This window comes from Canis lupus, chromosome 1 (genome assembly GCF_011100685.1).
Source record: "Canis lupus familiaris isolate Mischka breed German Shepherd chromosome 1, alternate assembly UU_Cfam_GSD_1.0, whole genome shotgun sequence".
NCBI lineage: Eukaryota > Metazoa > Chordata > Mammalia > Carnivora > Canidae > Canis > Canis lupus.
In genome coordinates, this window is record NC_049222.1 from 23,089,255 (window position 1) to 23,103,765 (window position 14,511).

The 14,511-nt window shown below is 40.2% G+C and overlaps 1 long non-coding RNA gene across 1 annotated transcript in view; it reads right to left on the reverse strand.

Annotated features, from left to right (window-relative positions):
• Positions 1-3,937: 3,937 nt before the first annotated feature.
• The window catches only part of LOC111090624, a 30,800-nt gene continuing 20,226 nt past the window's right edge, over positions 3,938-14,511 (reverse strand). The window contains exons 2-4 of the long non-coding RNA XR_005353045.1: positions 6,597-6,722; positions 4,186-4,327; positions 3,938-4,052 (exon numbers count right to left, since the gene is read on the reverse strand). This is a non-coding gene — a long non-coding RNA (uncharacterized LOC111090624). The remainder of the gene's footprint in view (positions 4,053-4,185; positions 4,328-6,596; positions 6,723-14,511) is intronic.

A 14,511-nucleotide genomic window follows, 5' to 3' on the forward strand; every position in this document is an offset into this window, starting at 1 on the left:
TTAACCTACTGAGCCACCCAGGTGCCCTCAATTTCCCTATTTTAAAGATTTACAATCATTGGATAATTATTTCCAAATTTCACTTTAGCAGATGTTAAAAAGAGCACCATGAACTATACATAGGGAGGATTTTATACAGATAAAATAATTATAAAATAACAAACTCATAGAATATGGATCTTACATATCTGATATTCCAACTTGATAAGATATTTACAGAAGCATTACAAGTCAACCAGTTCATACTTCCAATGCTAAAGACATGAAAACCAGGGCCAAAGAAGAGTTATCCATGGTTACATAGTACATCACTCAGAGTCCAGCCGAAAATAGAATATTTCTATGCATTTTAAACAACAAGAATGTCATATATAAAATTGATTACACTGGTGAAAAAAAGCTGAGAAACCAAACAGGGGATGATTAATTAATCCAGAGATTAACTGTAACAAAAGACTGCTTTCCCCCAAAGGGTGGAGACACACAGGGATGAAATGAGAGGGAGACACGTCCGGACTTCTCGCCCACCCACACTCGCCAGTTCTCTACTTGTGTCTGGCACTGGCTGAAGCTAACTGGAAGCTTGTCAGCAAGGCTGTCTGTTAAATTGAGTGTGTAAGGTCTTAGGGCAATCAAGCAGTGATTCACTCACATGGTTAGTGACATAAACAGCCCTGGCTAAGACTGTGATCAGGACACCACAGATCTTCCACAGCTCTTTCAGACTACCAGTATTTCTCTTCTGCCTGACATTCTACCCTTGCAATTCCTATAACTCCAGGACCTTGATGAATCAACTCAAGCAAACATGAGTTTGCTTCTCCTATGGTCCTACTTACAAAAAAGAGTCATTCTAAAATTTCCTTTCCATCCTTTTAATCATACCCATAAAAACTTTCAAAGGTTCTATGTTTCCAGTGTTATCAGTCCTCTTTCAGGCCTACAAAGCCATCCATAGGCTGTCCCCAACCTAATGGTCCAGCAACTTTTACCCTGTACTTCATTGGTAAATCTCTGATACTTCTGACTTCATAAAAAATGTCCTTGTATCCACGCTTACACCATCCCCATCCAAAGTTTCTATATCTCAGAGATAGCCATACCACTTCTGTGAAGGCATCTATGATTTCTCCAGCCTTCTTGGTCTCCTTTCTTGGGAATTCATACAACACCTTAGAATTAGCCACACTATTTAGCAGCTCATCACTTGTTATTACGTAATTATTTTCTAATTGTTTCATATACATTATTCTCGGTACCCCAACATACTTGTAAGCTCTTGATGAAAATGACTATACCTCATTCCACTCCTTATGCCCCGTACTTTTTGAATTTATGTTGATCAGATAACAGGCACTGAATTCTAACTTATTTTCCTCTATTTGTATGTGTCCGCAGCACCTAAAAGAAACATGCTGTCATTTTCACTGTCCCATCAACTGTACTTGAAGAACCTTCACCCCCTTTGTCATGCTGGACTCTCTAATTCTACAAGGTTTAACTCAGTCATCTTCTTAATATCCCAGAGTCACAAGATGTCATATAAGTTCCAGCATTAAGCCAGTGCACCCTTATATTGCCTTATGGATGCAATCTCTTTCTTCTCTTGGTCTATACATCATCTTTAAGGCAGGAAACATATCTTAAGCCACTGCTATATCCCCACATTGCCTAGAACGCCTGAGCTCTTATGAGAATACTCATTGAATTTTACTATTTTTCTGTGTCCTGCACCCAAAGACAGATGGGTTGAAACAATTTAAAAATATTATTCTTTATTAAAAATGTAGATGTAAGAATCAACTCAGTTTTCAAGATGGTGTGGAAATGATAAACACAATCTACTGATAAGTTACTTATACTGCGGTAACCTGATTTTGGTTGGCGGTTTCAAATTCTTTCTTTATCAAAACTCTAAAGGGTTTAAAATTAGCAAACTATATCAATTTCCATTTTTTTCCCCAGGCTTCATTTTGGGGACTCTCTGGAGATCTCCTTTGAGGAAGTATGGAGAGCAGAGAAATATCTAAAATGCAGGAAACCAGTGTAGCAGGAGGAGAAACAAGAGCCTGGACAATGTACACAGTAGCTAACCACATAACACATGAGATTTTCAAATCCATGTTTTAAGCAGAGTCACTCTTATGGTTAGAAGAGGTACAATTGTTTTTCACTACAAGATCTGTCACTTTCTCCCCATTCTGCTCCCACATATCTGCAAATTAGTCTTTGTGAGATCAGCATTACTCCCAAATGGTAAACAGTGAACAGACAGGAGGCACATGAGAATTTAGAGTTGTCTCTCTCTGGAAGAGAGGAGGATTATGGTGGGAAGGAATGCAAGGGAAGAAGATGCGGAAGAGGAGAAAGAGTGCAAAAATGGGAAATGTGATGCAGCCGGAGTTAAGTGTCGCCAATCTCACAACAGTGTGGCGGAGGCCTTTGTATATGTATTGACATGGCTCAAAATGTCCTCTTTATGACATTTTAAGAAAAAGGAATCTTATTACTTCTTCCAATATAGAATACCTGTGAGGCAAAGACTGGATATAATATCACAGAAGCCATTTATGCTTAGAATATGCTTATATACCAGCAAATCAGCTTCACACTTGGCAAGGAAATCATGAGAAGATACACACACAGCACTTAGGAAACCAAAGACATGCCACTTGCCTTTGTTCTGCCACCAGTGGAGCTCTGCTCCCTGGAGGCCTGTCTCCAAACAGCCCCATTTCCCCCCATCTGGACGTTCCAGAGTCTCACTGGGTCCATGGGAACTGCTGATCTCCTGTGGCCTTGTGGAATAAAGCATGCTTCCTTTCTTTAAACAGCCACATGTTCCACCTGTGTTTTACTCTACATTATGGATACATTCACATGTGGCTGACTTCAGCTAATACCTTGTTTCCTTTTTCTTTCCTCAAAACTAAATGATTTTGACCTTTTGGGATCACTTAATCTGGGCCCCCCAAAAAACTCTAAATTCACTCCTACAGAGTCTAGTTGACTTTTGCTGGTGTAAATCATCATGAATTTGTCCTCAACTTCAATGTTTACTTGGGAGCATTTTGATAAAGACTCCAGTCCACAGAGAAAAGCCCCTAACTCTAATAATTCATAATTTGTGGCTCCCATCTTAGACCAAGTCAAAAAAAGAAACCTGTTTAATAAGTGTTCAAAACTCTGGGGGTACATTCTTTTCCTTAAGAAACCACAACTTCATTTAACCACGTCAGTAAGGACTTGAAAGTCAGTGGGTTCTTACTTTGGAGTTTTGAGTGAACTTAAAAGAGATGCTGTAAGAAGTTTATTCCTTGTTATTGAAAAAACTGAAAGTATGTCAGAGTTCATCTATTCCAAACTCCTAAATGAATGCTAGAACTATCTTTATAAATATCCTGATAAATTTTCATGTAAGCTCAAACTCTGTTATTTACACTGTCAGAGGAGGTCATGACCTCAAAAACAAACAAACAAACAAAAAATCTACCCAGCTTTAACTGCTCTCTTTTTGAGGATATTTGCCCTTTTCATTGAAAAGAAATCTGCTTCCCTGAAATCTCTACTCATTACTTCACATCTATGGAATAACACCTACTAAGTCTAATCTTGGTCCTAAATGGCTACCTTCAAAAGATAGGAAGCGCTCTCCCCTTAAATACTTTATCTTCAGTTTATACATTTCTAGTTCCTTTACCGTAGCTTCCAGGCGAGAGAACACCCTCAGCAATCAATACCTCTGGATGAATTGAAATTTGAAAGCACAACTTTAAAATACAACCTTGAAACAGAGTTCAGTAAACACATCAGTTGACTTCTGCCTTCCATGTAGGACACAGAAAGCTGAAAAGAACAAGAGTCTTATTTACCAAAACAACAAGAGAATACACACACACACACGTAGACAATCTGCAAATTGACAATTGCCTTTATTCTATCAGAAAACTGCTGCTAGAGCGCAATTCAAGGCAAACATCACCCAGTAAGGAGAGGAAGGATGCACACATGCGCTTACCTGGAATTGATGATCCTGGACCCTGTACACACCCCTAAAGAGAAACAATCCAAAAGTTTGAATAAATTGCTAAAGGCTGAATGTGGGATAGTATGAGAGTATAATACCCCGGTAGCCACAGACCCAAGGAAAATGTGCACCCACTCACAGGTCCCTTCTCCACGTACCTTAGGGTATGCAGGAGGCAGGTTGAAGTAGTGGATGGAAAGGGAGAAGGCTCACTGCTAGAGCAGAGCAGAACCTCTCCTGAACACTTTCCTACAGAAGAAATGCCTTAAGCCACTGGAGGAAGGGCTGCAAATCCTGTCACTGGAGACATAGAAGAAGACTGAGTCTGGACAAGGAAACAAAAACTGCTCCCCTGGAGGGGCAGGTACATGCTTTGGGTCTTTGGAGATCTCTTGCCATGGGCACTAGAACAAGATCACAGGAATGAGAAACCCCGGGATTTGCAGTCAGGGAACTGTTTATGCTCTCATCATCGAACCATCATTCTCATTACTTGTATTTGTCACCCCAATAAAGAACATTCACCTTCTGATATCATTACTGAATCCTAGGAAATTTTTCTAAGAACTCATTCTTGGTTTTCCCCTAGTCATGCTACAAGATGAAGGGTTTTTGAATGACTGCCAATGAATGGGGTTTAGACAATCTCTTTACTCCGGGGCTCTGAAAATAGATAATAAATAGAGAAGGGGGAGAAAAGTGTTAGGCGATAACAAATTTAACAGCCCACAGCAGCTTGGCTGTTCTTTTCTTTATGCCAGGCTTCCTCTAAATCTACTTTTTGAATATTGAGATGATTGAGACAGAACAGAATAACAAAGAACGTGGAAGAAAGTGCCTCAATCTTCAATAATCTTCCCCCTTCCCAGGTTCTTAGCTGACAGGCAAAGAAGTACAAGGAGGGTAAGGAAAATGCTAGTTTCCCTTCTGCTGTGGAGGCATGCACTGGAGGGGTAAGCTTTCTCCACTGAAACGCTGGTGATTGAGTCTCTAATGAGGGGGGCACAGCCCCAGCTTCCTGCATTGCTCTCATCCTTCCGAATCAGCCCCACCTTGCTATTCCTCATCTACTGATTGACAGAGACTTGAGGGTTTTGTTGTTGCAGTTGTTGTCTCAATCAATCCTGCAAGCTTCTTTTAATCTTGCTTTCCATCCTCCATCCCTCGTTGCTGCAAACTGCAGAGGGATTTTCATGGTGCAAGGCAGACACTACTCCACATGCACTGCACTGCATTGAATGAGGGTAATGACTCTTCTAGAGCCCCATAGGAATGAAAAAAAAGGAAGGAGATAATTATGGTACTGTTAAATGTGTTCTGTTTTCATCTATCTAATCCTCAATGCTTCCTAAGCATGCAAACCCCAAGAGAAGAGGTTTTGAAAGTCACTTAAGAAAAAAGACCAACGTGGAGAAGACAGGTTGAGGGGTCACATCATCAGGGAACACTCCTCTCTAATGGTCTAATCATGCTTAGGCTGTTTGCCAGGGATTTGGGGTTATTTTGTTTTATTTCCTTCTTTCCCCTTATTACTAGATTTCATGTCAGTGTTCCAAGAGTTTGCAGTAGCATCTTTTTTTTTTTTAAAGAACAGAAGAAGATCATAAAGTTGATCTACAGTTAGAATCAGAAGCTTTAGTTTGATTTAATAACCAAGAGACATCATTCTCTTCCTCTTTCTCACTCTTTCTTTCCCCTTTTCTTCCTGTTTCCCTCCTTTCTTCTTTCACCAGTTATGTGTATACTGAACACCTCTGTGTGCGAAACAAGTCTTTACCCTTCTACCAATGGTTTATTAATGCTATAAAAATCAATAACAGAAAATGTCATTAAATAGAGTTGGGAGGTTTCAGCAGAGGGAGCTCTCATGCTCACTCATAGTCAGTTGGAGACCCAACAGGATGCGACCTTACGAGAACTTGCACGTGGATACTACTACTCAGCTGGAGGAAGAGACTCTGTCCTTATTCTCCCAAACGCCAGCTCACCCAGCAAGAAGTCACCATACTTTGAACTCCCAGTTTACTCCAGTGGACTTCCAGTTCACGACAGTATTCCTACCTTACCCGTTTTACTCCTCAAAAAAGTGTACTTCTCCTTTGTTGCCCAGACTTGCTATGGTCTTGCCGCAGATTGTCCAAAAGTACATTCTCTTTTGTTCCTGAATAAATCCATCCTTTGCTGGTAAAATAACTGGCAGTTTTTACTTTTAAGGTTAACAATACAAAAGTGAATAAAACACAAATCCTTTCCTTTTGTAGCTTGAGAACTAGTCATGTAGCCCCAGAACGGATGCGATCAGCAAAGCTCCACTGAAGCACAATCGTTTTCAGTGCACTAAAGCCCCAAGAGGACAAGTGCCAGAGTCTGAGTGCTTACCATGCTAATTCACCATGCTAGCACAGTGCTTGGCAGAAACCAGACTCCATAAATGTTTGTTGAACTGAGTGGACATATGTTAAAACATCCCATTCACATTTTCTGTCACCAGAACTGTGTTCCTCCAAGTCAACCATGCTAATAACAATCTGCATTCTGAGATTAGACACATGGAAACCTGTTCACTCACCTCCACAAGCACCAAAGAGGATTATTCGGTTCCTGGAGAGTTTTGGAAACTCTCCAAATCATGGTACAACAAAGAGAAGTCACCACATTACAGGTAGAACCACTGTTCTTGAAATATGAACAAACCCTGTGGAAAAAAAGAAGAGAAGACTATTATTTACACAGCATGGGAGTATGTACAGATGTGTTTGCCAGTTTGCAGGGATTGAGATTTGTCTATGAAGTCCTTTCAGAAATGGTAACATTTGAGCTAGTTCTCAAAAGTTGGGTGTAAAAAAAAAAAAAAAAGTTGGGTGTAGTTCGGCTAGAAAGAGGTAGAGAGAAGAAAGTGAATTTCAGCAGGACCCTAAAGCACAGAGAGGTGGCAACGCATTAGAGTGTTTGGAGAATGCACTGCTATCGGGGAATAGAAAGTAACAACGGGAGACAGAAGAAAGGATGAGTCCACCCAGATTGAATAACTGGTTGCCACACAGAAAAGTGTACTTGCTACAGTAGGTGAAGTGTGCATGGAAGGATTTTAAATAGAGGAGTAACAGGCTCCAGGGTAGGTTCTTGAAGGGTAATTTTAGGGTGCTAGAGGACTCGGGTGAAGGAAAAAAAGACACATGGATATAAAGCTTCTGTAAGAGTCCAAATGTTTTGTGGGTTATCAGAATGATTGGTTAAAAAATCTCAGCCCCACTTCACACGAGCAAATTCCTCTCCATTAATCTATATTTCCCACTGAAATGATGAAGGTATGGTAAAGGATTGTTATAATCTTCATTGATTCTAATTTACTTCCCAAATAAACATGAAAACCAAATAGCTTCTAATGCCCAGATGCTCTAAGCCATCTCTCTACTTGTACTTGACATTCCTCAGCAGCAGTTTTTCCACCTGAGTTCAGGTAATTCTTACATTATGCAAATTATCTTGACCTCCAAAACAATGTGCTGTTGTAATAATGTGTTTGGGAATATCGTGGTTTTCAAGTCTCTCATTAGCATAGAATGATAGCCCCGTGTATCACGGACATGTCTTCTGGTGAAGATATTTGAGTCAGGCAATGGGGCCAAACAGAAGACAAATATGACTCAAAAGAGGAGAATATCACTATTTCCTTGGGAAAACAATTAAGTCATAACTATACTCCACCTATGTACATGGCTTACTTTATGAAAAAAAAGTTTTAATCCTGGAATATTTATCTTTGAGAGTTGGGCTTAATTCAGAGGTTGATAACCTAGTGTGAACAGGGAAGAGCAACCCAGCAATCAGTCCAAGGCCATATCAGTTCTCCACTCCCTTGCCAGCCCTTCCCCTCCATACACTAGGAGGCAAGACTGGTTAAGGGTACAGACAGTGGAGGCTATCAGGATTGAAATCCATCTCTACTACTTTTGCGATCTCATTGACCTTTTTATGTTTTCTCTATTTAAATTTGTTGTGTTTTTTTTTGGGGGGGGGTTGGATCTACAAAAATGGCTGTACCTATTTCACAGGGTATATTTATCTGTTGAGAATCAGATGAATTTCTAGGCTTAACATACCATTAAATAACACAAAGATTGCTGTCCTTGTGTTGTTTACATCCTGGCAGAAGGGCAAGACAGTGAACATATCAACCCAACTGATATGGAAACATATGATTGTGAGCCAGTGATTAGTACTATGGTAATGCAGAAGCAGCAGAGCATGGCAAAAGGGATGGGGAACATCAGGTGGCTGGAGGGGCAAAGGTAGCATTGAACATGGTAGGTAGGGCAGCCTCATGAGGAGGTAACATTTGGGGAAATACTTTGAGGGAAGGAAATTACCCAAGTAAGTACCTTCCATAAATACCCTGAGACCCTTGCTTTTAAGCCTCTTAGAAGCAAGTGTGATGGTGCACTGGAAGAAGAAGAGGGTTTGAGGTCCGACAGTGTAAGGACAGGTCATGAGAACCTTCTAGGCCATTTTATAACCTTTGGTCTCTTGGATTTATTTTTATTTTTATTTTTTAAATATTTTATTTTTATTTATTCATGAGAGACACAGGGAGAGAGAGGTAGAGACACAGGCAGAGGGAGAAGCAGGCTCTATGCAGGGAGCCTGACCTGGGACTCAATCCCAGGTCTCCAGGATCATGCTCTGGGCTGAAGGCGGTGCTAAACCGCTGAACCACCCAGGCTGCCCGGTCTCTTAGATTTAATTGGGCTGAACAAAGGAATGACAAGGTCTGATTTACATTTTAAAGGGTGCTCTGGATAAAAGGTTAGTATCCAAAATATATTAAGGACTTATAAAACTCAAGACCCAATAAACAAATAATCTAGTTTATAAGATGGGTAGATGACATGAAGAGACATTTTTCTAAAAAAGGCATCCGGGGGGGATCCCTGGATGGCTCAGTGGTTTAGCGCCTGCCTTCGGCCCAGGATGTGATCCTGGAGACCAGGGATCGAGTCCTGCGTCAGGCTCCTGGTATGGAGCCTGCTTCTCCCTCCGCCTGTGTCTCTGACTCTCTCTCTCTCTCTCTGTGTGTGTCTATCATGAATAAATAAATCAGATCTCTTAAAAAAAAAAAAAGAAGGCATCCGGATGGCTGACACATGGAAAGATGTTCAACATCACTCATCATCAGGGAAATACAAATCAAAACTACAGTAAGATAATACCTCACACCTCTCAGAATGGCTAAAATTACCAATACAAGAAATAACAGGTGTTGGCGAGGATGTGGAGAAAAATGAACTCTCCTGTGCTGCTGGTGGGAATGCAAACTCTTCCAGCCACTCTGGAAAAAGTATGGAGGTTCTGCAAAAAGTTAAGAAATAGAACTACCTTATGACCCAGCAATTGCACTACTAGGTATTTTCCCAAATGATTAAAAAATACGGATTTGAAGGGAAACATGCACCCTGATGTTTACAGCAGCAATGTCCCCAACAGCCAAACTATGGAAACAGCCCAAATGTCCATAAACTGATGAATGGATAAAGAAGATGTGGTGTGTGTATGTGCATGTATGTATTTGTGTGTATAATGGAATATCACTCAGTCATAAAAAATGAAATCTTGATTTTTGCAATGACATGGATGGAGCTCGAGTGCAGTATGCTAAGTGGAGTAAGTCAGTCAGAGAAAGACAAGTACCATATGTTTCACTCATACGTGAAACTTCAGAAACAAAACAGATGAATACAGGAGGAAAAAAGAGAGAGGCAAACTAGAAAACAGACTCTTAACTATAGAGAACAAACTGAGGGTTCCTGGAAGAGAGGTGGGTGGGGGATGCGTTAAATGCGTGATGAATATCAAGGAGTACACTTGTCGTGAACCAGTAGTTTCTATACCTAAAACTGATGTTACAGTGCATGTTAACTAAATGAAACTTAAATAAAACTTGAGAAAAACAAAAAAGCTGCTGTGTTAAAATCCACCACAGGGGAGCAAAGCAGCAGCAGAGAGGCCTTTGAGGCTTCTGATACAATCCAGGTGAAAGATGGTGATGGACATGCGCAAGGTAGTAGCTGTAAAACCTGTAAAACGTGACCAAATTCTGTACATGTTTTGAAAGGTCAGGATTCTCTAATAGACAGGATGAGTCTTATATTCTTGGGGTGAACAACTACAAAGATAAAGTTGCCACTAACTGAGAAGTCTATGGGTGGAGAAGGTTTAGAAAACAAGATCCAGAGTTCAGTTGTGATGATGTTGAGTTTGAGTGGCCTCTTCGTTATCCAAGTGATGCAAGTCACCCAGGAGATACTGAGAAGACACTTACGTGGGATCCTGAAGCTCCAGAGAAAGGAGAAAAGAAATTGGGCTTCGTATGAATACAGATTATACTTAAGACCAGAGGCTGAGCTGCAATCAAGGGAGGGAATAAACAGGTCCACCACCACTACTCCTCCAAAAAAAAAAAAAAAAAGAGGAGAGAGAGAGAACAAATTGGTTTAAGCTCTGAACCCTGGCACATAGGGATGCTGGAAGATCTGATACTCTATTTTTTATTTTTTTTTTTTAAGGGGGGAGAGGGGCAGAAGGAAAGACAGAGAATCTCAAACAGGCTTCATGCCCAGCATGGAGCCCAACGCAGGGCTTGAACTCATGACCCCAAGATCAAGATCTGAGCCAAAATCAAGAGTGAGATGTCTAGCCCACTGAGGCACCCCAATATATGGTACTTTTTTTTTTTTAATTTTTTTTTATTTATTTATGATAGTCACAGAGAGAGAGAGAGGCAGAGACACAGGCAGAGGGAGAAGCAGGCTCCATGCACCGGGAGCCCGACGTGGGATTCGATCCCGGGTCTCCAGGATCATGCCCTGGGCCAAAGGCAGGCGCCAAACCGCTGCGCCACCCAGGGATCCCTATATGGTACTTTAGAATGTCTGTCATCAGAGGCAGCTTGCTCAAGAAGCTAATAAAGCTTGAGCTCTAGGGCCTGTCCAATAGGCCTAGTAAGCTTAATAATATGTTCACACAGATCTATATTTTTGTAAAATTTTCAACTTAAATGTTTTAATCATGCCTCCATTAAGGGCACTGTCTCTTTCCTGTACAAACTCTACCCCTTGCATGAGGCCTTCCCTTGTGACAAAGGGTCCCTTATTTGGATCCTCTAAGGGAAGGCAATATTGGGATATATTTGGTTCAAGTTTATTGGCTCTATTATATGATTTGTAGTCACCTGATATATAATTAGTTGCTACCTGTCACAGTCCAGGAATGGCTTCTAAAAGGAGTCCTAACTCCCAAGGTGCCAAATCAGCTGTGGTCATGACACCAAGGTGCAGGGTCAGCTCTCAGTACTGGATGCTAACAGATAATTAAAAAAAGAAATCAAGGTTCTACCAAAACACAGGGAAGTTCCACCAATCATCAAATGTGTGAACTGGAAGTGGAAGATTTAATTCTCTTGGATACCAATTCAAAATAGAAGTTCTAGCTTGTGAAAATATTCTAGAAAATGCAAAGTGCATATAATTATAAATACCTCAGACATTTTCTTTCTTTTTTCATGGGAATTGGGATGAACAAAATTTATCAGAATTCCCGTGGTTGTACAAACTTGTAGCAGTATCACAAACACTGAGCACATCTGTAATACCTTATTTCTAAATGAAACGTGATAGAGGTTTTGCCAAGTTTGGCAACAATCCTAAATTCATAACAATTTGTACAACTGAAAAGACAAATTTTAGAGGAAAAATATTCTTGAGGAAAGAATTACTTTGCTATTCTCTTTATAGAAAATAATATTGCAAAATCACTTCAACCAAATAGGTGATCAAAAATATGCAGCCAAAAATATATAACTTAAAAAAGGATTATAATGGTTTGCCTGGAAGGTAATAAATACTCATTTATGTTTTTTCCCCTAAATTTGTATCTTTATGATATTTGTTGCTTTTATATGTTTACAGTTTGTTGTAATTTTTTCTAATTTCAAATAAATATTTAGTTTTTTACTTACTTATGTATTTACTGTTTTGTATTCTTATTCTTAGAAACCCCTAAATCATATAAGCTTCAAGCACCACAAAAATCTGAATCCATTCCTTCCTGGCAGAGAGAAAGCACACTACAAACTAGACATTTGTCACTTTGTTCACAGCCAACCCTCCTCACAACCCAGAGCTGAAAACTTGTCTTTCCTTCTTTCCCACATGTCTCCTTGGTGGCTATTGGTCAGCCAGACTGATGAGGATGTTGATCTTTGCACCACTCTCAGTTCTTCCCCTTTCTGTTGTCTTTCCTTCAAACATAACCTGTTCTTCAAGGTAACACTACCTTCTACGCCATGAAGTTGACAAGTTAGCATCCATGGGGGTGTTGGGGGTGAAGAAGGAAGGAAGGGAGGGAGAAGGCAAGGGTAGTGGGGCTTCTCTCAATTCAATAATGGCTTCTAAGACGCTAAAAATATACATCTTGTCTCACCATGGCAATATATAGGCTATTTCCCCTTTGTGGACCCAAGATTAAATCCACCACATTTTTTTTTACGTATTTGTATTTGCACTATTTGAATGCCAGTCTGCCCTTAAATGCTGCGCATTCGTTGCTGCAGAAACAAGCACGTGTCCTTTGTGTGGCACAGGGCTGTTTACATTGCAGGCACACACAATAAACACTTCCTGAGGATGAAACCGCAGGTCAAAGTTCTCTAGAAATCAATTACCATAGCAAAGGAAAATATGTCTACTCAACGCTATGAATAAGCTATGTTTAGCAAATAAAAAATGGCATTTTGAAAATCATGATACACTTGCAAGACCTTTGTTTTGCTACATTTTTCAGATGTTGCAGATATAATGAGTAAAAAATTACTAAACACCTGAATAGGCAGTAAGTGAAATCATTTACGAACTCTATGAAATATGTAATCTTTCCCAGTCCTCATTACTTCAGAAACCTTAAAAACCAAACAAACAAACCAAACCTTGATCTAAGTTTTAGCCATCCAAGATGAGCCTGAAAAGAACAACATAAGTATAAAAACTACACAGCATATTGGGTCATCAGACACACATCTCTCTGAGAGTACAGTGATACATTCACAATTTTGAAGGGTGTTAGATCTAAAATGGGACATCTGGGGAGCCTTCTGCAATCTTCCTCTCTGATGCTTTAGGTAAAGAGATCCATGTCTTTTAAAGGCAAAAGGAGGGCAAGATGGAAGTCCACTTGAGAGCACAATGATGAGTAAATTGAGTTTAAATCCATGCTCTGGGGTGAAGAAATACAGGACTTTCAAAGGGAGGGGGGGGATAACTTGAAGACAGCAGGAGATGTTTTTGTTTATTTTGTATAATCTCTACCTGAGGATGTTGTGTTATCTTCCCTCACAAAAGGTGACCTGAACTAGAGATTGCCTTTAGCTTAATAAGATGTTAAGCTTCATTAGAATTTATCAAGAATTTGGGAGAATAGTGATGTGAGAAACAAAGGCAAAGAAAAATTATCAAATTTCCTACTACTTACAGCCCACTGACAAGTTCCTGAAACAGGCAGAGGGGCATTCCTCGAGGGCCTCAGCTGCCTCGATGTTATACTTTGCTAAGGGCAAAAGGCAACCTGAGCCTGACCCCCCCAGGATATTTTAAGTCTACTTTAATGTATACAAATTCTTTTGGAAACTCCCTCTAGCTCTCAGGAAACATGTTGGCAATCATCCCCCAAGCATACAACCCACCCGTATACATCCGAAGTATCTCATGACTAAGACAGTCATAAATGACCTTTCCTCAACAGTAGCTTGGCCCTTCAAGGTCTTGGCAATCTTGCTTCCAAATTCCTCAGAGACATACATCACCCCACGCCTCCACCAACTTGAAAGTATACAATGGGCCACACCTCATGAGCCTTGTGCAGCTTTCTGCCCACTGGTCCTGTCCCTGTGCTTTAATAAAACCACCTTCTTGCACCAAAAATGTCTCAGGAATTCTTTCCTGGCCATTGGCTCCAAACCCTAATATCTTTTCTATATCAGTAGTATTTTGAACCCTGGGTTCCAGTCTTGAATTTCCAAGTACTATGTGGCTTTGGAGTTGGACTTTAACTTCTTTGAGCTTCAGTTCCTTTTTCCATAAAATAAAGGGATTGGATTTCATCAAGAGTTCTCAACCTCAGATCTCAGATTCCCTAAGAGGTTTAAGAATGATATTCAGGGAATCTGACTCCCTGAGAACTATTTGTGGGTTTCTGCATGTCTGTGAATCTTCCTTGTTAAGCTCAAATTTTCAGATCTTCCAAGCATATATTTTATGAATAAAAAGGAAATTAGATGATATCTGAGGGTTGTTTCGATATACATACCTAGAGTTCTTTTTATGACACTGTATTTTACGTGTTATGGTCAAGTATTGTATCAGCAGGGTTTTAGGCACTATGTTAATTATCAATACTGATAAACTGACTTTACCCAATTCTTACTCTGCACCAGG